This window comes from Papio anubis, chromosome 15, assembly GCF_008728515.1.
Source record: "Papio anubis isolate 15944 chromosome 15, Panubis1.0, whole genome shotgun sequence".
Classification (NCBI taxonomy): domain Eukaryota; kingdom Metazoa; phylum Chordata; class Mammalia; order Primates; family Cercopithecidae; genus Papio; species Papio anubis.
The window spans coordinates 10,813,586-10,840,010 of NC_044990.1; the positions used below are offsets into that span (position 1 = coordinate 10,813,586).

The window sequence follows — 26,425 nt, forward strand, 5'->3', positions numbered from 1 at the left end:
TTAGTTTTGTATCCTGATTATAAAGTCTCTCTCTCTCTCTCTTTTTTTTTTTTTTGTTTTTTGTTTTTTGTTTTTTTGAGACGGAGTCTCGCTCTGTCGCCCAGGCTGGAGTGCAGTGGCGCGATCTCGGCTGACTGCAAGCTCCGCCTCCCGGGTTCACGCCATTCTCCTGCCTCAGCCTCTTTTTTTTTTTTTTTTTAATCTGTTTAGTTCTCTACATCTATATTGTCCTTGTCCCTATCTCAGGTCATCCTAAACTATACATTGCCTTGTAACTGGTCTCCTTGCGTCCCGCCTCTCTCTAATGCCTCCCTGCTGCTCTGTGCTGTGATGGAAAAACACAGGTATGGAATGGAGAAGGCCTGAAGTAGAGGCTTGCAACAGCATTGTTTTAAGAATGCAATACGTAGCACAAAGCCTAACCCATAAGTAGTTTCTCTGACTGCTACCACTTATTTACCCATGTTTCCATTAAAATTATCTTTCTCAAATAGTGATAATGATTTCATTCTATTTTCGTAAATTCCCCAATACCATTTGTTTTATACACTTAATACATATAGCATGTGTGTGCACATACATTCGCTTCTTTTTACTAAAAAACAGGATTATGTAAAATATAATTTATAAACTATTTTTCATTTAAAAGGTATTTATTGAGGCCCTACTTAGAGCTGGGATCCCTGAGAAATCTAAGTAGCCACTGCTGTCTGCCCTGCCTCACACCCACCTTGGATAATCTTTGCTGTCAGTCTGTGAACGCTGCTCCTTCATGTCTCAAGCACACCAAAGAACATCTCCATGTTTCTGCCTCACTTTTCCTGATACCTCACAAGCTCATTTTGCTCAAACACAATCACATCCCAGAAGCAACTCCCAACCAGTGGAGATGGGAGCTGGTATATGAAGTGGGTAAAGGAAATGTCCCAGCCCCCAATCCTGCATTAGGACAGTTTGCAGGCTTGTTTACACAGTTCCTCATGAGGACCACAGCAGGAGTGAGCTCCAGCACCCACAGACTAAACTGCACAGTCATCTTTTATTGGTTTTTCCCCTATCCCTGTCTCATCCCTACTCCCTCACTCCCATATCTTTGGATCACCTCCCAAATAAACCACCTGCACCCAAGTTCTTCTCAAGCCCTGCTTCAGAAGACCCCAAACTGGAACATCATCAAATAGTTAAGGGCATAACTATTTTAAGTTGTGATGAGTGAGAAAAGCTGTAAGTACGAGATACTATGAGAGAATGTCATCAGGCAAAGGTTTTGGAAAAGAAGACCTAACAGATGACTATGGGTTGGTCAAGAGAAAGGGGAAGGGAGTCCGTGAACATCTTAAGATATCAATAAATATGAATCTATATCTTTAGTAATTCAATCAGTGAAAAATCTCTTACTTGCATTCCTTTGATCATTATTAAGGCTGAACATTTTTCGTATGTTTACAGGTTATTATTAATTCATCTCTTGAATGATGGTAAATTACTTGTTCATGACCTTAGCTTATTTTTCTGTTCGCGTTTATTTATTAATTAAATCTCTATGTATTGAGCATCTACAATTTTCCAGAACAATACTAGCAGCTATGTTGTTGGCCTTTATAATTTAAGAATATGAACCTGCTATACATCATATATGTTGCGAATATGTTTCTTATTTTGTTGTTTGTCTTTTAACATTGTTGATGGTGTTTTTTGTCAGACTTTTTTTTATGTACATGGTCAAATCTACCAATCCTTTTCTTTATGGTTCCTGTCTTCATAGCCATACTTTGAAAATCTTTCTCTACCCCCAAAATGGACTTTTCTTATGAACTTGGGATTTTAGCTTTATCTATTCTGAATTCTTAGTAATATCTGTTTCTGCACTTTCTATTCTATTAACCTTTCTGATTATTTATGTTGCCATATTGTCCTAATTATTATGCTATTAAAACATATTTTCATGCCTAGGAGTGTAAGTCACTGTTATTTTATAAATATGTATGTGTGTGTATGTATATATTTTACATATATGTGTAGTTGTTGTAACTTTGATGTTTGATATAATTATAAACTTACAGACAACTTGCAAGAATGTTACAAGGAACTTCCCTATACCCTTTTCCCATATTCACCAATTATTAACCTTTTACCCTGTTGCTTTATCATTCACGCTGTCTCTTTCTCATCCTCCTTCCCTTTCTGTTTCTCTGTCTGCACACAGACATATGCATGCTCACACACAGTCTCCACACTTTTTTTTTTTTAAGCTATTTGAGTCAGTTGAAGATACAGCTGCAGTGCAGATGCTCTAAATATTAGTACTTCAATATCCATTTCGTAAGGTCAAGGATATTCTGTTTCTGCAACACATTTTCCAAATTCGAAAAAAGTTTAGAAAATTTAACATCTGATCACAGTCCATATTCAAAATTGTGTCAATTGCCCCAGTAACGTCCTGTATAGGTATTTATACCACCACCACATTCTTTTCAATCCCCCAAGTCCAGGATCCAATCCAAGATCACACATTTCGTTTAGTCGTGTTGTCTCATTAGTCTCGTTTATTATGGAACAGGAGGTCCTCATTATCTGTCTTTCTTGACCTTGGCATTTTGAAAGAGTACAGGCCAGTTATAGAACGTTCCTCGTTTTCGGTTTGTCTGATGTTTTCTTGTGATTAAATTCAACTTTGGCATTTTGGCAGGAATATCATAATAACGATGCTGTGTCCTTATTAGATCATATCAAACAGAATGTTGGTTTGTGCCAGTGCTGGTGATGTTAACTTTGATCCCTTGATTAGATTAATGCCATGTAGATGTCTCTAATTGTTTTAGAATTATTTTGTCAACCTCCCAGAAAAATCCTATTGGAATTTTTATTGGCAATCCACCTGATTTATATATTAACTTGGAGAGAATAGATGTTTTCTCTATTTTTAAAGTCTGCTTTTCTGTCTCTCAGCAACATCTTTTAGTATTTTTTCTTTTTATAGGTCCCACAGATTTCTTGTTCTATGTCAGGTTTTTAATATTTCTCATTTTTGTTATAGTTGAAACAGAATTTCTTTTTCCTTTTTTTTTTTTTTTTTTTTTTTGCTGCTAGTTAGGAGAGCAGTTGATCTTTATTTGTATACCCACCTTATCTGTCTTTGTTAGGTTTTATAGGTTTTTATGATTCTCTTATATTTTCTAGGTAAATAATCTTATTACCTACATACAATAATGTGTGTCCCCTGCGTTTGAATTCTATTGACACTGGATTTACTAATATTTTATTTAGGATTTCTGCATCTGTGCTTCTAAGTAGTATCAGACTATAGGTTTATGCTTTGTTTTTAGCACTGTGTTCTTCTGCTTTTTGTACAAGGATATGTGAATTTTAGTAAGTGAGTTGGGAATTTTTCCATCTTTTTCTATCCTCCAAAATAACTTGAGTAATATAGAGGTATTTGTTTCTTAACATTGCTTATAAAATAATTTGGCAGTGGTGGCTTTGAGGAAATTGTGTTATATTTTTTAATCATTGATACAATTTTGTTCATAATTATTTGTATATTGGGACATTAAAAATTTTTTTTAGTTATTTGGTAATAGCTTTCTATAAGATTATCTATTCTTAAAAATTTTTCAAATTTGCTAACATAGAATATATATATATAGAGAGAGAGAGTTCTTCATTTACATCTATGGTTACATTTCCTTTTTTATTCCCAAAGTAGTGTATTTGTACTTTCTCTCAGGTTTAATCTTTACCTTTGGCAGAAGTTTTAATCTTTACTTTTTTTTTTTTTTAAGACGGAGTCTGCTCTGTCTCCCAGGCTGGAGTGCAGTGGCACAATCTTGGCTCACTGCAACCTCTCCCTCCTGGGTTCAAGCAATTCTCCTACATGAGCTTCCTGAGTAGGTGGGACTACAGGCATGTGCCACCATGCCCAGCTAATTTTTTTTGTATTTTTTAGTAGAGACAGGGTTTTGCCATGTTGGTCAGGCTAGTCTCAAACTCCTGACCTCAAATGATCTGCCCGCCTCAGCCTCCCAAAGTGCTGGGTTACAGGCATGAGCCCCCACGCTCGGCCAAGAGCCCCCACGCTCTTTTATTGTTATTTTAAAGCTCCAATTCTTAAGATTCATCGGTTCTATAGTTTTTAAATTTACCAATTTCTGGTTTTATACCTCTTTTAAATAGTTTCTTCCCCATTTTCTTTGGATTTATGTTATTTCTGTGTCACCTTAAATCATATATTTAATTCTCTTATTTCAATTTGTTCCCATTTAATAACAGAAATCTTAGTTTCAAAATTTTGCATCGTGTCCCATAGAATCACAAAGGTTTAGGGACTGGAGGGAATTGTCAAAACCATATAATGCAAACTTCTTGTTTTCCACATTCAAAACACAAACAAGTTAAAAGGCTTGTTTCACAGCTAACTAGTTGTGGAACCAAAGTAAAGTCCAGACAATTTTCCTGACCCTCCTTTTTCACTACACCACTCCTACTGGCTTCTTAACCAAAAAAGACACAAGAATGAAGTAAAAGGAGACCATTTCTAGTGGGAATGCCATTATAGTCTGGGAAACTCCTGTAATGGCTTGGACATAAAGTAACCAGCTAAGTGCTTTTAGAGGAGATTATTATTTTTTTGTCTTTCTCTAGAACAGAGGTTACTTTGTGTTGACACAAGGTGAATAAATAAGCCTTCTGTTGATTCAGGTAGGGTTCAGGGCACCTGTCTTAAAGGGACAGCACCTTACTTCAGCTGCCCAGCTCTAAGTCAGAGTTCCAGAGAGAAGACCTCATTTTTCCCACTCATGGTTCCAGTGAGGACCACGCCCCCCCAACCCACATGCCATTGTTCCATCATGACCTGATTGCATTTTCTTTTTTTTTTTTTTTTTTTGACTGAGTCTGGCTCTGTCGCCCAGGCTGGAGTGCAGTGGCCGGATCTCAGCTCACTGCAAGCTCCGCCTCCCGGGTTTACGCCATTCTCCTGCCTCAGCCTCCCGAGATGCTGGGACCACAGGCGCCCGCCACTTCGCCCGGCTAGTTTTTTTTTGTATTTTTTAGTAGAGATGGGGTTTCACCGTGTTAGCCAGGATAGTCTCGATCTCCTGACCTCATGATCCGCCCGTCTCGGCCTCCCAAAGTGCTGGGATTACAGGCTTGAGCCACCGCGCCCGGCCCCTGATTGCATTTTCACCCCAGAGCCACTTAGGAGAAGGATTGCCACCTCCTTGAATTAGAGTTCTTGGAGCAGGGCCAATAAGCTTAGCAGTGGGAGCAGGGAGAGGAGAAGAATAAATGGAGTGAGCGCAGCCCAGCCTGCCTGCGAGAGTGTGTCCTGCGTTTCTTGTTTCTTGCCCTGGCTTGAATTAGTGAAAAGGTGAAGTGGGTGGGCAGCGAACAAAGGAGTAATGTAGACATGGATTCAAAAATGAAGTTTTTCTTCCTTTATACTTAGTAAGGGTTGTGATGGTTAAATAAAAAGTTTAACACCATATATTGGTGATCTGCTAAATAATGAAGGTATGAAAAGATGGATGTGAGTGTATACACATGTGCATACTAATGTACGCATACATGCACGCGCACACGCACACATAGACACACGGTGGAAGTGCCTGAAACCCAAAAGAACCTTGTGGTGAAACATCTTTCTGTACAATGAGGAATGTTTTATAATGGGAGTAATTTTACCCCTTTTTTAAGTGTCTGTTTTGTCTGGGCTGTCTACATTTTGTATAGAATAATGCTCAAGATACGTTTTTACTTCTATTTTTATGCATTGCATGAAAATAAGTGTTTACTCTTAACACCTGGACTTACCAGTGAAATTCCATGCAGCTCGCAAAAATTCAGAGTGAACCGATGATTATTAAGGGCCAGCTCTGTGTGAAGCCCTGTACTGAGGGACTTTCACAAGAATTCTTTTGTTTACTCCTCCCTAACCACTTCCTGTATAGTTGATATTATCACTCTTACTTTAAAGATGAAAACAAAGAAGCTCAGAGAGAGTAAGTAACTTACCCTAGATTACACAGCTAATAAATGTCAGAATCTGGAATCAAACCCAGATCTTCTGATTTCAAGTTACATATGCTTTCCTCTGCCTGCCAGACAAAAGCAATTTAATACTAGATGGTAAATGTCTGAAGGTTTAAGATAATGCCCTGTTTACTTTCACGCAGTGTGATGCCAGCAGTTTCCCAGAAGATTAAAATATGCTTTGCAGCTTATTATCTTTTATTAATTTTCATTTTTATCACAGTATTACATAGACATTCTTCGAGAGGTCAAATAACAACACTATAAGACCTTTAAAAAGTAGCCATTCCTTGACTCATCATACATAATGAATTTTTTGTTCCAGGACTATTCTGTGTAGTTTAATTTGCTATTAGAAAGTAAAAGGGTAGGGAACAAGGAATTGCTTCTACTTAACATGTATTAAGTCCCAGGCAATTTGAGCTGCACCTTCTGCAGGATATCTTATTTAATCTTCAAAACAACTCTGAGGCATCTGACAACCTACTGTGGGATTCCAGCAATAGGGACTCCCTGGGAGTGTTTCTTCCTCACAGGGCTGACTCCCATGTAAAAATGCAGCTGCTTTTCAGTTCTTCCTTCGAATCCTACCATAAATTGATTTGTTACTAATTAGACAAAAATGATGCTAAAACAAATCTGCACCCAGCAATTTATCTTACAAAGTCTGGGTATTCATTTCTACTCTCTTCCTCCTGAAAACTGATGTACGTTTTATAGCTTTATTTTAATTTTCTGTAGCTCTTAAATTTTGTAGCCTTTTAGAAGCTACATAAGTAGTACATAATCTTAAGTAAATGTTCTTACTTTGGCTTCTAAAGTATTACATTTTATCCTGCCCGCAGAATGGCACATAAATAACCCTTTGAACTTGAGAGCAGACAGTACAGTCAGTTGCATTTATGAAATTCAGTACAAACAATCACCTGTTGGCACAAATTATGTTCACTAATTTTTTACTTATATTCATTTCTCTATTTAAACTATTCATCAAATACATATGATAGAAATTTCATCTCTCTTCCTTTCCATCGCCTACACATTTCTTAGTCAAGGTATTCTCTATCTGGCCAGATGGCATTATTCTCCTTTGTTCGTTTGATTATAAATTCCTAGAGCTCAGGAACTCTGCCCAGTTTTTTTATTCCCACCTCCCAACCTTGGAGTTATATTTCTGATACATGAAAGAGCCCAGTAAATGTTTGCTGCATTGAATGGAGTGGAATCGTAGCAACTGCCCAGCCTTAGTGGATGTCCTGCGTGTACTTCCATGTGGCCTGGTTGTGTGTTAGGGGAAGTACTTATAGAAGGGAAATGGGGTTCAATGGGTTCACAGGGAGGCACAATTCGCTGTGGCACACAGTAGAGCCTTGGCTCCCACAATTCCACCTGCCTGCCTGCCCTCTTCCTCTTGCTGTAATTAAAGCCTGTCCCTTCCTCAGTCCTGCCTTTTCCCTTGGAATGGGGCTATTGTCATTGTCCAAATCTATTTTTATCATCTAGACTCTAGAAATGTCAGTTGAATGAAATGGTACTAGAATCTTCTTCCCTTTCTTCCCCTTTTTTGTGTAACTAACAAGAAGAACAATTACTTTTTCATTATTTTGTTTTTTCACTCTCTCATTTTGAAAGATAACCAAAGCAGTTGTTGAGAGTCACATTTGAGCCATTTGTGCATCACAAAAATCAGCCTCACAAGGTTAGGGTCAAGTATTCCAGCCTTATCTTTCCATATCAGCCTTTTACCTGAATATTTCAGTTGTTCCTGAACTCTTATTATTTTTCTTTCTCTAACTTCCTTTCTTCTGCTGATATCAACTAGTTAGGTATTTGTGTTTGGTTAAGTGCATGAAAATATAACTCCTAAAGTCCCAGATTGTTTTTAGAGCTTGCAAGGGGTCAGAAGACACAATTCTCCTTGTGTCCACCTTTACTCTTAGCCCTGGGTGCCTTCTGCAAGAATGCACATGCACCTGGCAAGGCATAGACAGCCCCAGAAACTCAGGAGGATGTGGCTCCAGTTCCACAGTCTTAACAGACATCTACTGAGCACTTACTGTATGCCGGGCACTGCACATACAAAGATGAAGAAGAAATGAGTTACATCCCAGCAAGGGAGACTGATATGGAAGCAGATAATTATAAAATGGTGGCAGATAGTTGTACAGAGTGAGGTAGGAGCACGGACTCAGCTGCAGAGAGCCAAAATGGTTTCTTAATGGAGCAAGGAATTGGGACGGGATTGTGCAGTGCAGGAAGCGAGGGAAGGGAATTAAGGAGTGAGCAGAGTGCTAGCAAAGGATTCCAGGAGGAGGTGGCAACATGAACTCAGACACAGACTGAGAAACAACTGGGGGTGGGCAGTGTTTGGGGTATTAACTGCATGCAATTGAGTTGCTGAAAAGAGATGACTGTAAAAAGGTATGCTGGCAGTCATAGAGGAAATGCTTTGTCATACCAAGGTATGGAAATAGAGCTAACATTGCATTTATACCTGTAGCCCATAGGGAGCCTTAGAAACAATTTAAACTGGAGCATGAACTCACCACTTGCCTTTTAGATGGAACCATTTGGTACCAAATTTAGGATATATTTGAGAGGCAGAGCACTAGAGGCCGAGAGGAAGCTGTTGCAGAATCAAGGCACAGGTTAATGGAGACCTGCATTAGGACAAGGGTGGCAGGAATAGAGGAAGTGCTGAGTTCTAGGAGGTAAAATTGGCAGCACCTGGTTAGCAGTAATTGCATATAGTGGTGATGAGTAATTGCATATAGTGGTGATGAGAGGGGGGAATATAGAAGGATTTCCCAAGTTAGAAACTTAGGTGGTCAAGAAAATTCAGGACAGGGAGCAATTTAGAGATCATGATGATTTCAATCCTGGTCATGTTGAGTTTTGGATGATCCTGAGTATCCAGATGGAAATGTCGGGGAGTTGGATATAGGAGCGCAAATTTGAGACAGTAAAGTAGATAGGAGAATTATATATATCTGAGGAACTCACAGCCAGTACTTGTGAATGGAGACTGAGAGGTTGATTAAATTTATCCATAGACTAACAATACCTGTTTAAAAATCCAAAGCTGCTTAGATGTAGATATAGATGATATAGACAGATATACACACACATGTGTATGTGTGTTTACGTGTGTGTATGCACTGTTCCGTCCTCCACTAGGGATCAGTATAATAAGTGGTTTGTGAAACATTGCATCCGAAGGGGCGTTTGCAAGGAATGTAGACAAAACAGAAACCAAAAATCACACACCTCCTCCTAAAAAAGAGTGGCTCATGTAGAAAATTACAGCTTTGGATTCATGTCAAGGAAGAGTGTTTGACAGCTACAGGATATGAAAAAAAAGATTCAAATGACTGACTTGTTTGGTCTGAGGAAAGAAAGAATGTTCGCAAGAAGTCAGCGCCCCTTGTATCTGCAGGTATCTAATGAAGCCTCTTTAATACACACCCGCCCCACTAACAGTGTTGTTAGTGTGTTTGCCCAGCTGTTTTCTTCCCCCTGGGAAGTAGGAAACTCTACAGTATATTACTTCTTTTTAGAGCTGAACATTCACTAAAGTCTTTTTGATATTTTAAAGTAGAAGTTAAATTGTAGAGATTTTCCAATTTATTTATTTATTTTGAGACAGGGTCTCACTCTGTTGCCCAGACTGGAGTACAGTGTCACGTTCATAGTTCACTGCAGCCTCGACCACCGGGGCTCAAGGGATCCTCCTACCTCAGCCTCCTGGGTAGCTGGAACCACAGGCACGCACTACCATGCCCAGCTGATTTTTGTTATTTGTAGAAATGGGGTCTTACCATGTTGTCCAGGCTGGTCTCAAATACTGTACTCAAGCTATTCTATTCTATTCTCTCATCTTGGCCTTCAAAAGTGTTGGGATTACAGGCATGAGCCACCACTCCCAGCATATTGTAGATATTTTCTAGAGAAAAGAAGCTTCACATGTATATCTGTATAGTGTGGTGTGTGTGTATGTGCGTGTATGTGTGTTACCTTCCAAATAATACATGGAACTCCCTTATTAAGTGATTTAAATAATTTAGTTATGATTCCTCTCCTGGAATGGCAGAAGAAGAAACATTTGTCACAGTTGGTAAATATTATATTTTTGTTTCAGGTATGAATTACATGGAGAATTCCATGCTAGTTTTTCCAAAGGTCTTAAATTTAACAGAACTTTTAAGTGTCTTGTTACCAGAAACTTCTTAGGAACTATATCTTGATTTAGAAAAGGGAATTTAGATAAACCACGGTTAAACACCTGGCCTTTCCAATAACTACTAGGTAGAAAACAAAGGTCGAACGAAAACAAAGACATGAAAGCTTAAGCTGAGATATTCTTTTGAGAATTTTAGAGAAATTATTGTGGAAAATGGAAAGCCACAAAAATAGTTTTATCGAATTACTAGTCAAAGCTCATCTTCATAAAGACAAAAGTGAAACCATAAGCAATCATAGATGGAAAAAACTGACCTCCCTAATAGGATAGCATTTCATCAAGGTGGTGTGATAGCTGATCTTTTGTGGAGAAACTTGTTCAACAGCCAGAAAAATACAGGTTTGTGTAGAACACAGTAATTACTGATTTAGTGAGAACATTGTTGACTTTTGGTTGTTTTCTGTCCACATTGAGGACAACCTGTAGAAAAATGTAAACTATATTTTGACTTCATTTGCCCTCTTCCAACAGTTGGCATATGCCAGAAGAGTGAAAATTTATTTCTTTATTTGCCTGTATAAATTGCAATTATAAAGACAATTCGTTTAGCTTATATCAGACTCCTGAGTCTCATATAAGTTATTTGAAATTAGCCCACCTTCTGTAGCATACAAAAGTGGTCGACGTGTGTTGGTTACATAGCACGAAGACCTATTCTATGTGCAGGGAAAGGGCGCCCACAGAGCGTGATGTGCAGGAATTTAAGGTACATCATAAAGCTTATTCTAGTTTCTCCTCTCATGGCCTACCACGAGGCTCACATGGCCATTAGGGAAACAGTTTTGTGTTAAATTAGAATTTCCCAAAGTATGTTCTTCAGAACATTAGGGCTAAATAATACCAATAGTTATTATGTAGACAAAAGGGGAAAGAAAGTTCTATATCCAAACTAAGTTTGGAAAATGATGGTTAAACAAAGGCAAACAGGGTCGCTTCTTTGCTGCAAAATTCAGGAGCCTTCGACATGCTTCCTTGCATGGTCTATCTCCAAGACAGGACAGTTGTTTGCAGAATTTTATAGCTGTTTCTCACCTGGGTACACCTCTGAGACTTGGATGTTCACAAATCTGCTATTTGAAGATGATGGGTTGACTGAGAGTGGTGGCTCACACCTGTAATCTCAGCACTTTGGGCGGCCGAGGCGGGCGGATCAACCGAGGCCAGGAGTTCGAGACCAGCCTGGCCAACGTGGCAAAACCCCATCTTATTAAAAATACCAAAATTAGCCAAGTGATGGTGTGCTTCTGTAATCCCAGCTACTCAGGAGGCTGAGGCAGGAGAATCGCTTGAACTCAGGAGGGAGGTTACAGTGAGCTGAGATCATGCCAGTGCACTCCAGCCTGGATGACAGAGTGAGACTCCATCTCGGGGGGATGGTGGGGTGGGGGAGAATTGGTTTAAGGCACTTCAGAAGTTCTGTGAAAGCCTGACTATGTGGCCCCAGGAAGTGGGTTAAGTCAGAGGCTTCAATTAGTATGTAATTTTGGTTTCTTTGGTCTACATAGTGTTTTTGAAAACCTAAAGCCAACATTTACAAATCAAGATATTTCAACATAAAAATCTAGGTTAAAAATTAGAGGTTGAGACAAATCGGGGCCTTCAGTCCTCCAGAACCACCGTCCTCTGGGTCTTGGGAAGCCACTGCCCCTTTAGGGGAGAGATGTCCACCCCAGTTTTCAGACTGTCTACCATCGTTTGTGTTCTTACAGTGCAACATCACTCATTTATCTCACTTGGGCGGCCCCTCCCATCCCCCTGATGCCATTCACATGGATGAATTCATTCCTTTGGCTGAGAACAGGCACTGAGGTTAAATCTGGGTGGCTGGCGATGGCAGGACAAAGCCTATGGTCTGGAAGCAAATATGACAAAATATAGACAGTGGTTGTCTTGATTGGTGAGGTTATAAAATGTTTTCTGACTCCTTTTATTTACTTCTCTGTGTTTTCCAAATATTCTGCAACAACCGTGTATTTCTTATGTAACTAAAAGAGAGAATTAAAAAAAAACAGCTAAAAAGCTTCTGAAATATAGATTTTTTTTAAAGATTTGGTTGCTATGAAAGTTTCTGCCTCCCTTTAAATCCAAACTACTAATAGCATTAATACAATGAGCAAGATAAGTATATATTTGGGCAAAAAAACCCAAAAATATATCTGCTTTTAAAAGCTTTCTTAAGATCCTGTTTTTCAGCTGTTCATCATAAATTAATACTACATACTACAAATATTTAGTTTTATGAGGGTAGAAAAGTGTTGATTGGGCATCTGTGAAGTTTGGTTTTTGATATTTGGGCCTTTGCTAGCTTCTAGAATATGATATAAAATAAGTAAAATAAGATAAAAATATTTGTATGTAGAGAGTGATAAAAAATAAATAGACGGATGGGTAGATTCATCTGAGATGATAGAAGAGCCTGGGAGAATTGAAGTGGAATGTCAAGGCCCACCTTACTGTCGAAGGCAGTTCCCAGCGTTGACCACGTGTTTTTGCAGCTGGCTAGTACTCCCCAGCAAGCAAACAGGCCAGACTCTGAAATCTTGTACACTACGTAGGCACATTTGTAATCCTGAATTAGAATTTAGTTCCTGGGCAGAGGTAAGAAAATGATGACTCCTTTTTCACTCTCGAAGGTAGAAAGACATTCTGCTTTTTTGGAAGGACACTTTTGAAATCCCTTATTTGATTTTGAAATCCCTCATTTGATTTTGTTGTTTTCCCTGCATCATAGAAAATCCCTAGAAATCAGGATGGGGACACATGAGATGCTTTGTGGATAAGGAACCAGGGGAATGGAAGGCAGAAGCAAAAGGAAGTGCCTGGAATTAGTTGGGAAACAAGGAGTAAACGGGGAAATTTATATTTTATAGACATTGGTGGGAATGGAAGAATAGACATGGTGGGAATTATTTACCTGATGCAGCTTCTCGGCCTCTCAATGTGTTTCCTCCACTGTATAATGGAGATAACGTTAGTACCACACTCACGAGGGTGAATGAAATACTGCGTAAGAAATGCTTAGTAATGACGAGTTGATGGGTGCAGCACACCAACAAGGCACAAGTATACATATGTAACAAACCTGCACGTTATGCACATGTACCCTACAACTTACAGTATAATAATAATAAATAAATTAAAAAAAAAGAAATGCTTAGCATAGGACCCGGCCAGAGGAAATGCACAATAATTTATTCAGATTCAGAGATAAGTTTTTTGTTATTTTTAATAATGATTTTCAGTTTTATTGAGTAGTAATAAAAGAATGCCTTACATAGCATGACAACATAAAACAAATTGGTATTTTGAGATTTGTTTCATGGCCTAGTACGTAGCCCTTTTTTTGTTGTTGTTCTAAATAAGTTTGAAAAGACAGTATTTTTGGTTGTAGTGTTCTTTGTCCCATTCCATCAAGCTTTTTAATTGTGATATTTAAATCTGTATGATTACTATTTTTTTGTTTGCTTAATACCAGTGTCTGAGAAACTATTCTTACTCTTGGGTACCTGAGGTTATTAAAAACGCCAACCCCAAAACCAAGTTGGCATTTAAATGGCCATGAGTTACAATGTTTTTCCTCTGACTAAACCTGAAATTGCACAGAATAGAGCCAGCTTGATGTAGGAGATGACAAGGACATTTTAAATATTTTTCATTAAATGTGTGGCATCACCTCAACAATCAGTGCAGCATGAGATTCCACTCCAAAGCTACTGAAGGTTTTCTTGCTGCACTTCCTTCTGGAGGCTTCAGATAGAAGAGCCTGAAGAACATTAGCAGCCTCAGAAAGCGTGGGAAGAATCTCCAGGTTATTCAATTTGTCCAGCCCTTCGGTGTGTAGTAAGCCAGCACCTAAATCAACTAAGATAACCGATATTTATCCTGATCTTGAAGTTCTTGGGGCTAAACTATTTCACAGTTTTTGTTGGTAGCTTGTGAGGAAACTCTTTCTGTCAAGAAATGCTTACCGGCCCCCAAGCCTCTATTTTGGCTCTTCACTCATTTTCTCTTTCCTTCTTTCTCTAATGTTTGTTGAGCACCTTCTCTAGGCAACTCACTGTAACAATGAATGTGTTATCTAGAAATGTCAAAGCAGACATTCTTTCTGACATTCTTGGAGTCTTACAGTGTATAAATTAAAACTTAAACATAATTCAGGGTGAGAAAGTCCTTGTCAGAGTGAGAAAGACTCACATAACTCTTGGGCATATGTGTATTTTCCACTCACTGTTGATGCAGGTGATAGAATCAGAAGAATTATTTTCACTTTTATTTATTAATTTTATTAGCTGGAACCAGGCATAGCAGCTCATGCTTGTAATTCCAGCACTTTAGGAGGCCGAAGTGGGAGGATGGCTTGAGGCCAGGAGTTCAAGACCAGCCTGGGCAACCATAGTGCCACCCCACCTCTACAAAAAAGTAAAAATAAATTAGCCAGGCATGGTGGCATACACCTATGTTGCCACCTATGCAGGATGCTGAGACAGGAGGATTGCTTGAGCCCTAGAGTTTGAGGCTGCAGGGAGCCATGATCACACCACTGCACTCCAGGTTGGGTGACAGAGTGAGACCTTGTCTCAAAAAAAGAAAAAAGAAAAATTGTATTAGCTGGAATCTATTTCCAAATCTTTGGTCAAATGCACTGACAGAAGGTGTAGCATTGCCTTTTTAAAAAGTTTTATTTACATGTAATTGACATATAATAACCTGCACATATTTATACACTTTGATAAGTTATTTTGTTTTTGGTTTTGGTTTTTGAGACCAAAACCAGCTCTGTCGCCCAGGCTGGAGTGAAGCGGCATGACCTCGGCTCACTGCAACTTTCATCTCCTGGGTTCAGGTGATTCTCCTGCCTCAGACTCCCGAGTAGCTGGGATTACAGGCATGTGCCCACCACACGCAGCTCATTTTTGTATTTTTAGTAGAGACGGGTTTCACTATGTTGGCCAGACTGGTTTCGAACTTCTGACCTCAAGTGATCCGCCCGCCTCGGGGTCCCAAAGTGCTGGAATTACAGGCATGAGGCACCACGCCCAGCCGATAAGTTTTGACGTAAGTATATACCTATGAATCCATCACCACCCCTTCAACATTTCATCCAGTGTCTTGGTAATCCCCCCATCCCATCGCTCCACCACTATCACCAGGCAACCACTGATCTGTTTTCTGTCACTAAAGATTAGCTTACATTTTTTAGAATTTCATATTGGTGGAATCATACAGTATGCAGCTTTTTGGTCTGCTTTCTTTCACTCAGCCTAATTATTTTGAGACTCACCCGTGCTGTAGCCTTCCTTTTATTGCTAAATGGTATTCTATTGTATAGATACACCAGTTTATTCATTCAATTGTTGGTGGACATTTTGTTTCCAGTATTTGGCTATTATATAAGTAAAACTGTTATGAACATAATATACTCGTCTTTGCCTTCATTTCTCTTGAGTAGGTACTAAGAGTAGAATGGATGGATTGTATAGTAGGTGTATGTTTAGATTTTTCAGAACTTTTTAAACTTTTTTCTGAAATGGTTTTACCATTGCATATGTGAATTCCAGTTGCTCCACATTTGGTTTGGTCAGTCTCCTTTAATTGTAGCCATCCTAATAGGTCGGTAGCGGTATGTCATCATGGTTTTAATTTGCATTTCTTTAATGACTAATGATGCCAAACACATTTTCATGTACTTATTTGCCTTCTTCATTTTTATGAAGTATCTGCTCCTGTGTTTTGCCCATCTTTTAATTGCATTGTTTGTTCCTGTTATTGAGTCTGGAGATTTCCTCACATATTCTGGATATAAGCTCTTTATCAAATAAATGCCTTGCAAATATTTTCTCCCAGTCTGTGTCTTATCTTTACATTCTCTTCACAATGTCTTTCAAAAAGCAGAAGATTTTAATTTTGATAAAGTCCAGTTTATTAATTGCCTTCCATGGATCAGAGGTTTTCTTTTACATTTTCTTTTAGAAAATGTATAGTTTTAGACTTTGCATTTAGGCCTGCAGTCCATCTTGAGTTAGTGTTTGCATGTGATATGAGGTATAGATCAACATTAATTTTTTTTTTTTTTTGCATATGGATGTCCAAGTGTTCTTTTGCGACTTATCAAAAAGACTATTTTTTCTCTACTTAATTGCCTTTGCACTTTTGTCAAAAACAAGTTGTCTATTTACTTATGGATTCATTTCTGGACTCACTGTTGTATCCCACTGACCTTTTTGCCTATCCTTATGTCAGTACCACACTGTCTTTAGTGTAGCTTTATGTCAAGTATTGAAATCAGAAGGTTTTTGTTTCTGTTTTTGTTTTTTGTTTTTTTTTTTTTTTTGAGCAACATGGGTGTTTATTTCATCTGGGTGCAGGCGGGCTGAGTCCGAAAAGAGAGTCAGTGAAGGGAGATAAGGGTGGGGCCATTTTATAGGATTTGGGTAGGTAAAGGAAAATTTCAGTCGAAGGGGAGTTGTTCTCTGGTGGGCAGGAGTGGGGGTCACAAGGTGATCAGTGGGGGAGCTTTTTGAGCCAGGATGAGCCAGGAAAAGGAATTTCACAAGATAATGTCATCGCTTAAGGCAAGGACCGGTCATTTACACTTCTTTTGTGGTGGCATGTCATCAGTTAAGGCAGGGCAGGGCATTTGCACTTCTTGTGATTCTTCAGTTACTTCAGGCCATCTGGGCGTATACCCTCCACTGTAAGAGTTATCCAGAGCGTCTGTGATAGTCCAGGAGGCTTCCGAGGCGATGGGACAACGTCAATCCGAGGCGATGGGACAGCGTCAATCTTCAGCTGCCAGTTTAAAATTGGTGAGATGTTCCTTGGGCTGGTTGGTCTAAGAACCAGAGGTCCTAGGTGGATCTTTCTCACAGAGCAAAGAGCAGGAGGACAAGGGATTGATGTCCCAAGGGAGGTCCCCTGATCCGAGTCATGGCACCAAAATGACATGCGCATCTGTGTGAAGAGACCACCAAACAGGCTTTGTGTGAGCAACATGGGTGTTTATTTCACCTGGGTGCAGGCGGGCTGAGTCCGAAAAGAGAGTCAGCCCTGTTTTTGTTTTTTTAAGACGGAGTCTCCTTCTTTTGTCCAGGCTGGAGTACAATGGCGTGATCTCGGGTCACTGTAACCTCCACCTCCTGGGTTCAAGCAATGCTCCCTTCCTCAGCCTCCCGAGTATTACAGGTGCCCGCCACTACACCCGGCTAATTTTTGTATTTTTTAATAGAAACAGGGTTTTGCCATGTTGGCCAGGCTGGTCTTGAACTCCTGACCTCAGGTGATCTGCCTGCCTTGGCCTCCCAAAGTGCTGGGATCACAGTCATGAGCCACTGTGCCCACAGAAATTAGTAATTCTCCAACGTTTTTCTTTTTCAGTGTCATTTTGGCTATTCTTAATCCCTTGCATTTCCATTTGAATTTTTGTATCAGTTTGTAACTTTCTACCAAAAAATTTTTTTGCTAAGATTTTGACTGGTATTACATTGAATCCACAGATCCGTCTTGTTATAGCTTAACAATACTGAGTCTTCTGACCAATGAACATAATATATCTCTCCATTTATTTAAATTTTCTGTAATTCCTTTTAGTCATATTATTTTAGTTTTCAACAGACATATCTGTCACATCTTTTGTCATATTTTTTCCTAAATATTTAATATTTTTATGGCATTGAAACATTTTAATTTTGGTTTTCATTGCTAATGTAGAAACACAATTGATTTTTGTGCATTTATCTTATATCCTACAGCCTTCCTGAGCTCACTTAGTAGTTCTTGTAAACTTTTTTATAGCTTCCATCAGATTTTCTACATAGATGATTATTTTATCTGCAAATACAGTTTTATATCCAGTTGGATGCTCTTTGTTCTTTTTCTTGCCTGATAACACCATATAGAGCCTTTAGTACAATGTTAATAGAAGTAGTAAGAGTAGATGTCCTGCCTTCTTCCTGATGTTAAAAGGGAAGCAAGCATTCAGTCTTTCATCAAGTATTATATCACCTGCAGGCTTTGTGTAAATGTCTTTTATTAGGTTGAGGAAGTTTCCTTGTTCTTACTCTGTTGAGTGTCTTTAAAGAGGGAAATGGGCTAACCAGAGGTAGGTAGTTAAGACTTAAAGGGCCAAGTGCCATGTCAAAGGTAGAATGCTTAAGGAACTAAGCCTCCAAGTAGCCAGACCTGTTGGGAGTCTGAAGCAATAGCTTAAGAATGAGATAATGAATACTACCACTGGTCAGTGTCAGCAGGGGTGAGGAAGAAGACACAGATCAAAAGATGTTTAAGCGGTAACAATGACATGATTTGGACAGAATAATTCCAAGGTTTCTGGCTTGGGTCACTGGGTAAATGTGGTGCCATTTCCGTAAAATAAAAAACACAGACATTCAGGAGCTGCACATTTGGAGGAACCAGTTTTATACATGCTGAGTTTGCACCAGGAAATAGTCAGTGTGCAATTAAATATAGGTATCTAGGACACTGTGGAGAAGTAGGGGGTGGAGCCTGCACTTAGACATCCTCAGCTCACAGAGGCAAGTTGAACCACAGGTGAGAATGCCCAGTGATGGTGGAGCCACTGATGCAGCAGCTCTCTCAGTTACAGTGGTCATGTGACAGCCTGATTCTGGCAACCACATTTCTCAAGTTAAACACTGTCCTAGTAGTTGGACACACAAAAAACAAAATTTTTCAGTTCTTTTATGAATGCAAATTGTAGTTAAATCCCTTAAACAGAAGACTAAGACATAAACTAACAGTACTTCCTCTCATAGACCATGTGGGCGTGTCAGGAATAGTGTAGAGAGGGAGATTTCTTGATGTTGTACCCTCTCAACAAAGAGAGCCACACAAGCCTAGGAAAAAAAAAAAAAATGTGCCCTTAAGCCTTACCTTAATTTGAGAAAAGGCCAGGCATTTACTGGCATTTTGCTGGGACTTGCACAGTTGAGCAAGGAAGAATGCAAGTGTAAATGAAGTTAGATTTCAAGCCAGTAAAAACTGGTTCTGAGGCTTTTTTAAAAAGTAAAGTCTGCATGACATTAAAAACGGTGTTAAGATTCCGCTTCAGCAAATCCCTGTATCACGGTTTCTGGAATAAATAAAGATGGTTTAGGAGAAGGGTTACTTACTAGAGTTAGAAAATTGTAAATGTCTTCTTACATTTTGTTAGGAATTACCAACTTGTTTTTTAAAGTTACAGCCAATTTTTTTAATGCAGACTTTTTTAAAGTCTGTATTATTATCTGGAAGACGTCTGATATATGATGGTGTTAAAATACATATTGTAACACCACTGATTGTTTTTCCTTTGGCCCTCTCAGATTGTCCCATCTTGTTTTTCCACTGTCCATACTTCTGCATGAGGTAAGGTCCTGTGTTAGGCACAGGATTGCTATAGTTGTCATTCTGCGGACATTGGGTGCTAATGTCACACCTGAGTGCCTTTGCCCAGAGTCCACTCATCTACCTTGTGAACTTACTACTTCTCGTTTGAGAACCCTTTCCCATCCCCTCTCTCCATCAGGAAGAGAAGACGGAAGCACTTTTTTGTGTCACCTCTGCACAGAGCAGTCAGTCTGTATTGCAATAATTTGTGTATTGTTGTTCTGCTCCTTTTTTAGATGAAAAGATTCTGAAGAGTAGAGATCTTGAACATAGCATCGTGCCAAATGCATAACAGGTATTCAGTAAATGGGCCTGCCAAAGAGAGGGAGGGAGGAAAATAGACTCTTTGAGGAGACCCTGAAGAATCTGAGCAGAAGGGACCTGAGACATAGGAAGACAAATGAGAAGTAATAGTGTCGTGGAAGCCAAGGGAGCAGAGAATTGTAACAGGGGAAGACTGGTCATTAGTGTTCATTGCTATTGAGAGCCAATGAGATACTGAACATCCACGTTGTATTTTTAGGATCTGAGAAAAGATTTCCTCAGCCGTAATCACACCACAGGTAATACTGCAAACATCATTACCCATATTGAGCGAAGATGTGTTGGCAACAAGAGGTGACTGGTGACCTTTTGGAGGGAGAAATCAATTGACCTGTTTGACTTGGTGATATCCATCATTCCGATATTCTATACTGTTGTTTTTTCCTAGTGGGAAACCCACTGATTAGTAGGTCATCTCAGTTGAAAACTGAATAGAGTTCAAAAATAAGAAATATTTGCAGGATACGCAGTATAGCTGGTTCAGCTTGAGATTTGGGAATTAATTTGGTAAATCCATACAGGCCTGAAATCTTCTTGGCGGACCATTTCTATGGAGGTGACAATGAGAAAAATGGTTACAGTTGTAAAATTATGTTGTTCTCAATATAATTACAGCTATCTCACAACAAGCAAAATAATTCAGCAGTTCTATTTAAAAGCTGCCAATAGGGCTGGACACAGTGGCTCATGCCTGTAATCTCAGCCTTTTAGGAGGCCAAGGCAGGAAGATCACTTGAGGTCAGGAGTTCAAGACCAGCCTAGGCAACTGCCATCTCTACAGAAAAAAAACTACCAAAATCCACAAGGAAAGCATGGCTACAAAGTGAGGAAATGTCTTTCTACAGACTGTTTGAACAATCTGAGGGAAAGAAGATTAAAGTCTTATTACCAGGAAGAATAAAATTTCCATGATACTGTAACATCGTTTAATATAAATTACACAACTTCTCGAAGGATAATAAAATAATTCAAAGGAGATTAATGTATTGGATTTATAGGGGAATAGAGACCTTTAAAAACATAATAGTCAGCCAGGCATAGTGGCTCATACCTGTAATCCCAGAACTTTGAGAGGCCGAGGCAGGAGGATCACTTGAGCCCAGCAGTTCAAGGCCAGCCTGGGCAACATGGTGAAACTCCATCTCTACAAAAAATATAAAAAATAGCTGGGCATGGTGGTGCACACCTGTAGTCCCAGCTGCTCAGATGGCTGAAGTGGGGGGTTTGCTTGAGCCTGGGAGGTGGAGGCTGCAGTGAGCCATGATTGCTGTCACTGCACTCCAGCCTGGGTGACAGATAGAGACCCTGTCTCAAAAATAATGATGATAATGATGATAATGGTCATTAAAACAGAAAATGTCCATTTATGTATTTAAAATTATTTATTTATACTATAAGTTTTGAAATTCCTCTTAGCCCAAAGTCTGTATCATCATTCTTCTGACCACTTGAAAAAAAAAAATTCCACTTTGACTGTTGCTATACAGAAGGAGAGATGGACCTAACATTGTAATCTATAAATATTCTCATGTAGACAAACCACGCTAAATGTTCTGTGGTTGATTATCATTCATGTGGCAGCCAGTTTAACTCTTTTGAAAGAATGATTTACTTTTGCATGTTCACAGGTTTAATACTACTTTTGAATAAATAAAAATTCTTCCTTGTTTACATTGCTCTAATATTTTAACAATAGAAAAGTCAAGCTGTTCTCACTTTTCTCCATTAAAGAAGTGTGTTAAATGAGCTAGATCTCCATCTGTTTCTATTCTTTATGAGGGGAAAATGAGTTGGGCAGGAGAGAGATGAAGTTGGACACATCAGGAACTTCTCTTGCCTCTCTTAGGTCATTTAATTTTTAGAGGTTTAGAGGACTTGATGTACCTCTGAAGTAGGGTAGAGGATTTTTTTTCCTAATCGTAATTTAAATGTCAGGAATACATAATGCTTTTATCTAAAATGCATTTTAGTGTGAAAAAGCCTCAACATGGATACTTTATTAGTAATGCAGTTACTTTCTTATATACTCTGGCAAAAATTTGAATTTTCTTGCTTTTTCTCTTTCATTCTGTGAACCTCAAAGACTTCCTGGCAACTGTTACACAGGGCAAACCTAGTTGAGTGAGCCAGATCACTCCTCAATCGCACAGTTGATGCAGTGAGAATTTGCTTGAAACCAATCATTGTTTTTAGGAAAGTAGAGAAAGACTTTTAATTCCTTTTAGATATTATACACATTGAACAATTGTTATGGTGGTATAGTCTAAGGCATGAACTTGAACTTTGGAGTCAGATAAAACCTGTGTTCAGATCTTCTCTCCTCTAATTCCTGTGTGTTTGACTCTGTGTCTCAGCATCTTCTTCTATAAAACAGGGTGATTAGGAGGAATCAATGAGATAATCCACGCCAAAGGCTTCGCGCAGAATCTGGCCAGTTTTAAGCATGCAGTAAATGATGGCGATTATTGTAATGCATTCTAGATGCATATGTACTTTGTTCTGTGTTTTCAGCTGGACTCTTAAAGACAAAGGCACACTATGCAGACATGCCCGGTGTACACCCTGTGTGATAATAATGCCTTTCCTTAGAGACTTCTGTTTCATCTCATACACGCTCTTATTTGGCCCCGTGATACCAGTGTGATGGAGAAAGACACAGTCACCGAAGAGCTTGAGCTTCTGCTTTCCTGATTGCCGAATTTCTCTCCGTTAGCACCCAATCCTTTGTGCCCTAGGATTCTATCTTGCTTTATATTTGAAAATTAAATACTGTTCTTGAAGTTAGGGTTGCAGGAATGTATGTTTTTTCCTCCTATTATATCATTATCTCAAACTTTTAAAAATGCTTTTACTTTATATTTCCTTACTAGAAAAAAATGTATTGTTATTAGGGTAAGGGAGATTCAGGCAGTCTCATGGGCTTTTAGAAATGGTTTCATAAAAGTTACTCATTGTTTTGAAGTTCATGGTACATTTCAACTTGACTAAATTATTCTAGGTCCTGGGAGGGAAGTAGTGCAGATGATTCTCAGAATTGGTGAAATAACTTAATAATCTAATACATAAATATGCTGGATTATAATTATAATTATAATTGCTGGATTATAATGGCAACTCTCAGTTGGTAATACTTGTAAAAAAAAAAAAAAAATGCTTTTCTCTCCAGAAAATCTGTTGCTGAAAGGGCATAAAGAGAACAAAATTTGTATTACTGTGGAAGTATATTCTCAATTTGATAAAAAGAACCAGCTCCTACATATCAACAAACATTAAAATGTATTTAGCATCTAGGAAACCAAAATAAACAATGATTTCCGAAATGACCCCTAAATTCCTTATAATGTTATATATCTGTTGATTCTAGGCACTGGGAAGAGAAAAGGCAAATCTCATCTTCTCACATTGCAACCAGACACAGCACGAAAGGGGTGTTGTGTGTATGTGACAGAGAGAGATTGCCGATGGACATGGGCATAGCCCTGAGGCATGGCTGGGGAAGATGAATTATAGAGTGATGATTTCTGCACAGTCAGTTAAGGAAAAAAGTGCAGAACATTTCCACATACGTAGAGCAAGAGGGAAGGCAGGAAAGGACATAAAAATGCAAAATCCAGGAGAGAGAGAGAGAGAGAGAGAAAGAAACTGGGTGACAGGACAAGCAGGAATCTTGAGTGAAGAAATGCTGGTTTTTCTTAGACCACCAAACCCAATGACCATTTTAGTTGAAAGCTAGGCAGAATCCACGCAAGGATAATAACACTGACTTTTTATTTGTGAGTGGAGGCCTGTCATTACTTCTATGGCTAAGGCTTGTTTTCTAGACCTCTGACTCCACTGCCAGGCAGTGGGAACTTCTGGAGAAGCTATCTGCCAGCTGGAGCACAGGATGGAAGGGGTGGGTGGCAAGCAACAGCGGGTTCCCGGCACTGCTGCCTGACACACGCCCACAACCGGTTCCTTCCTGGTCATCACCAGTCATCTCTCATCTCCCTCTTCCAGCCAACTTCCAGTTGGTGGCCAGCCAAATAAGACATTGAATAAAGAAGGATGTTCATTCTGTGTTATGTGTATAGTTTGAAACTTAAAGGCATGAGGGAATGTAAAAATGCTTCCCCAAAACTGTTTAAAATCTGTAAGAGTTTGGGAAATGATACAACAAATTAGACTTGGAATTTACATAGGCATTTATTCTTTAATAGTGAACTGTGTTTGCTCTATGCACCCATGAAGATGAAATTTCATGCAGCAACCATTACACCACTTTTGTTACCATCCACTCTGAGTCCCATCTGTTCAAATTCCCCAGTCTTCTGCAACTGTTTTTTTTTTCTTTTTTTTTTGAATCTCTCCTCCCCTGTGCTATTAACTGTAGAAAGGAGGGGCTACTTAGTAATTCTACACCTGTTCAAGTCCACGCCTATCAACTTGTTAAGCTTCCCAAACAAGTGCAGGGTAAAGCATGAGAACATCAGAGTCTGGGGCGGTGGCAGCTGCAACGGTGGCTGTGACGGTGGCTGCCACTGGGTTTGGCTTTTTGGATTTTTGTTCAGAGTCTCTAATGTATCCCCGACAATGGCGGTTGATGACAGCAATTTATTTTCCAGACCGAAGAACAAACTAAATTCATCTCAAAATGATTATAAATCATCAAGACGGAGTAGCCTGCCACCTGAACTACTCATAGGAAATGACATTAGAGGAAGACTTCAAAGAAACATTAAGAACTTGGATCCCATTCACCTGAGGCACCCGAAGAAGAGACCATCCATATTTCCAGGTAGGAATTGTTTACATTTATATCATCCAATTGAAACAAAACCAAACACACAGACACACACACACAGATTATATTTCCCTTGTTACAATCAGTTCATTTAAAATTAACTTGGGTTACATTCGAAGACTTTAAGTAAATAAACATGTTTGAATATAAAAGTTAGAATAGGCCGGGCGCGGTGGCTCAAGCCTGTAATCCCAGCACTTTGGGAGGCCGAGACGGGCGGATCACGAGGTCAGGAGATCGAGACCATCCTGGCTAACAGGATGAAACCCCGTCTCTACTAAAAGATACAAAAAACTAGCCGGGCGTGGTGGCGGGCACCTGTAGTCCCAGCTACTCCGGAGGCTGAGGCAGGAGAATGGCGTGGACCCGGGAGGCGGAGCTTGCAGTGAGCCGAGATCTGGCCACTGCACTCCAGCCTGGGCGACAGAGCTAGACTCCGTCTCAAAAAAAAAAAAAAAAAAAAAAAAAAAAAGTTAGAATAATTGTTTGATCTGAAAGCACCCTATCTTCTTCCTTTTATTTTCTTTATTGATTGTAACATATTTAAGGACCTGTAAATAGGCAGCTATTTTATTACTTGTTGGTATCAGCAGGAAAGTGGAACTGCTTTGCTTGCAATCCTGAAGAATTCCATTGCTGTATTTCTTTCTCTGGCATATTTTTTTTGCAATATTACTGGATTGTTGGGTGAAGTTGATGTTTGTGTGCACCAAAAATTAACACCATTAAATACTCCAATGCATGTTTCAAATTCCTGTCTTACATCAGAGCCTAAAACCATTTGTAGCAAAAAGCTCAACTCAACGGTGTGGATGGTAAAATGTATTAGAGCACAGGAGACATGGATTTCAGTCTTGATAGAGGGACTCTGATGTCTGCCCCAGATATTTATGTGTGGATATTATAGATATGTAGATTGTCAGAGATACCTGTGACTGTGAACCTTAATTGAGCTATCTAAGTGATCACTGGAGAGTATGAATTATATAGCCAATTTGATTTTAATACCATCTGCTTTGGAATTTCCAGGAAAAACTGAAAGTGGTCTTTTTGTTATGGCTGATTGATTTATTGGAGCCTTCTTTATGGGGGACAGGTGAGACTAAATTATTTTTTGGTTTTCTGTATTCATAGAGTTAACCCAACATTTGAGGGCTAACTCTATGAATGTAGGAAACCAAAAAATAATTTAGTTGAGTTTTACTTTATACAAATTATATGGACTACCCGAACAGCTGACTCTTTATACTGCTTCTGGAAAGCGAGAAGATGAAGATGATTTAGAGATATGGGACTCAAGGCCGTGAGCTAAAAATTACGTTTCTTAAAGAAGCTGTATTAATACATTTCTTCAGTTCAGTAATACTGCCCTAGTGTCACACTCTTCTGCAGAAAAGAAGCAAAACTCAGCCTGGAGTGGGCCAGAAGGTGTAAGCATGCAAGTGTGTTAAGGGGAAGGAGAGGGGAATGGTATGAAAAGTGCTGGAAAGAGGAGCATTTGGGTGCCTGAAGTATTTCACAGAACACAGTCACTTTCTGCCTATTCACTTGGATCTCCTGAGGGTACCAAAGAGCTCAGGCCTGCTGTGTTTCCTAAAACTATGTGGTATGATGTACTTTCTGACGAGTTGGTTCACTGGCCCTTCTTCCAGAACCTCCTTGCA

At 39.2% G+C, this 26,425-nt stretch overlaps 1 pseudogene; it reads left to right on the top strand.

The window, feature by feature from the left end:
* The window catches only part of LOC103879147, a 118,067-nt pseudogene that overhangs the window by 84,809 nt on the left and 6,833 nt on the right, over positions 1-26,425 (top strand).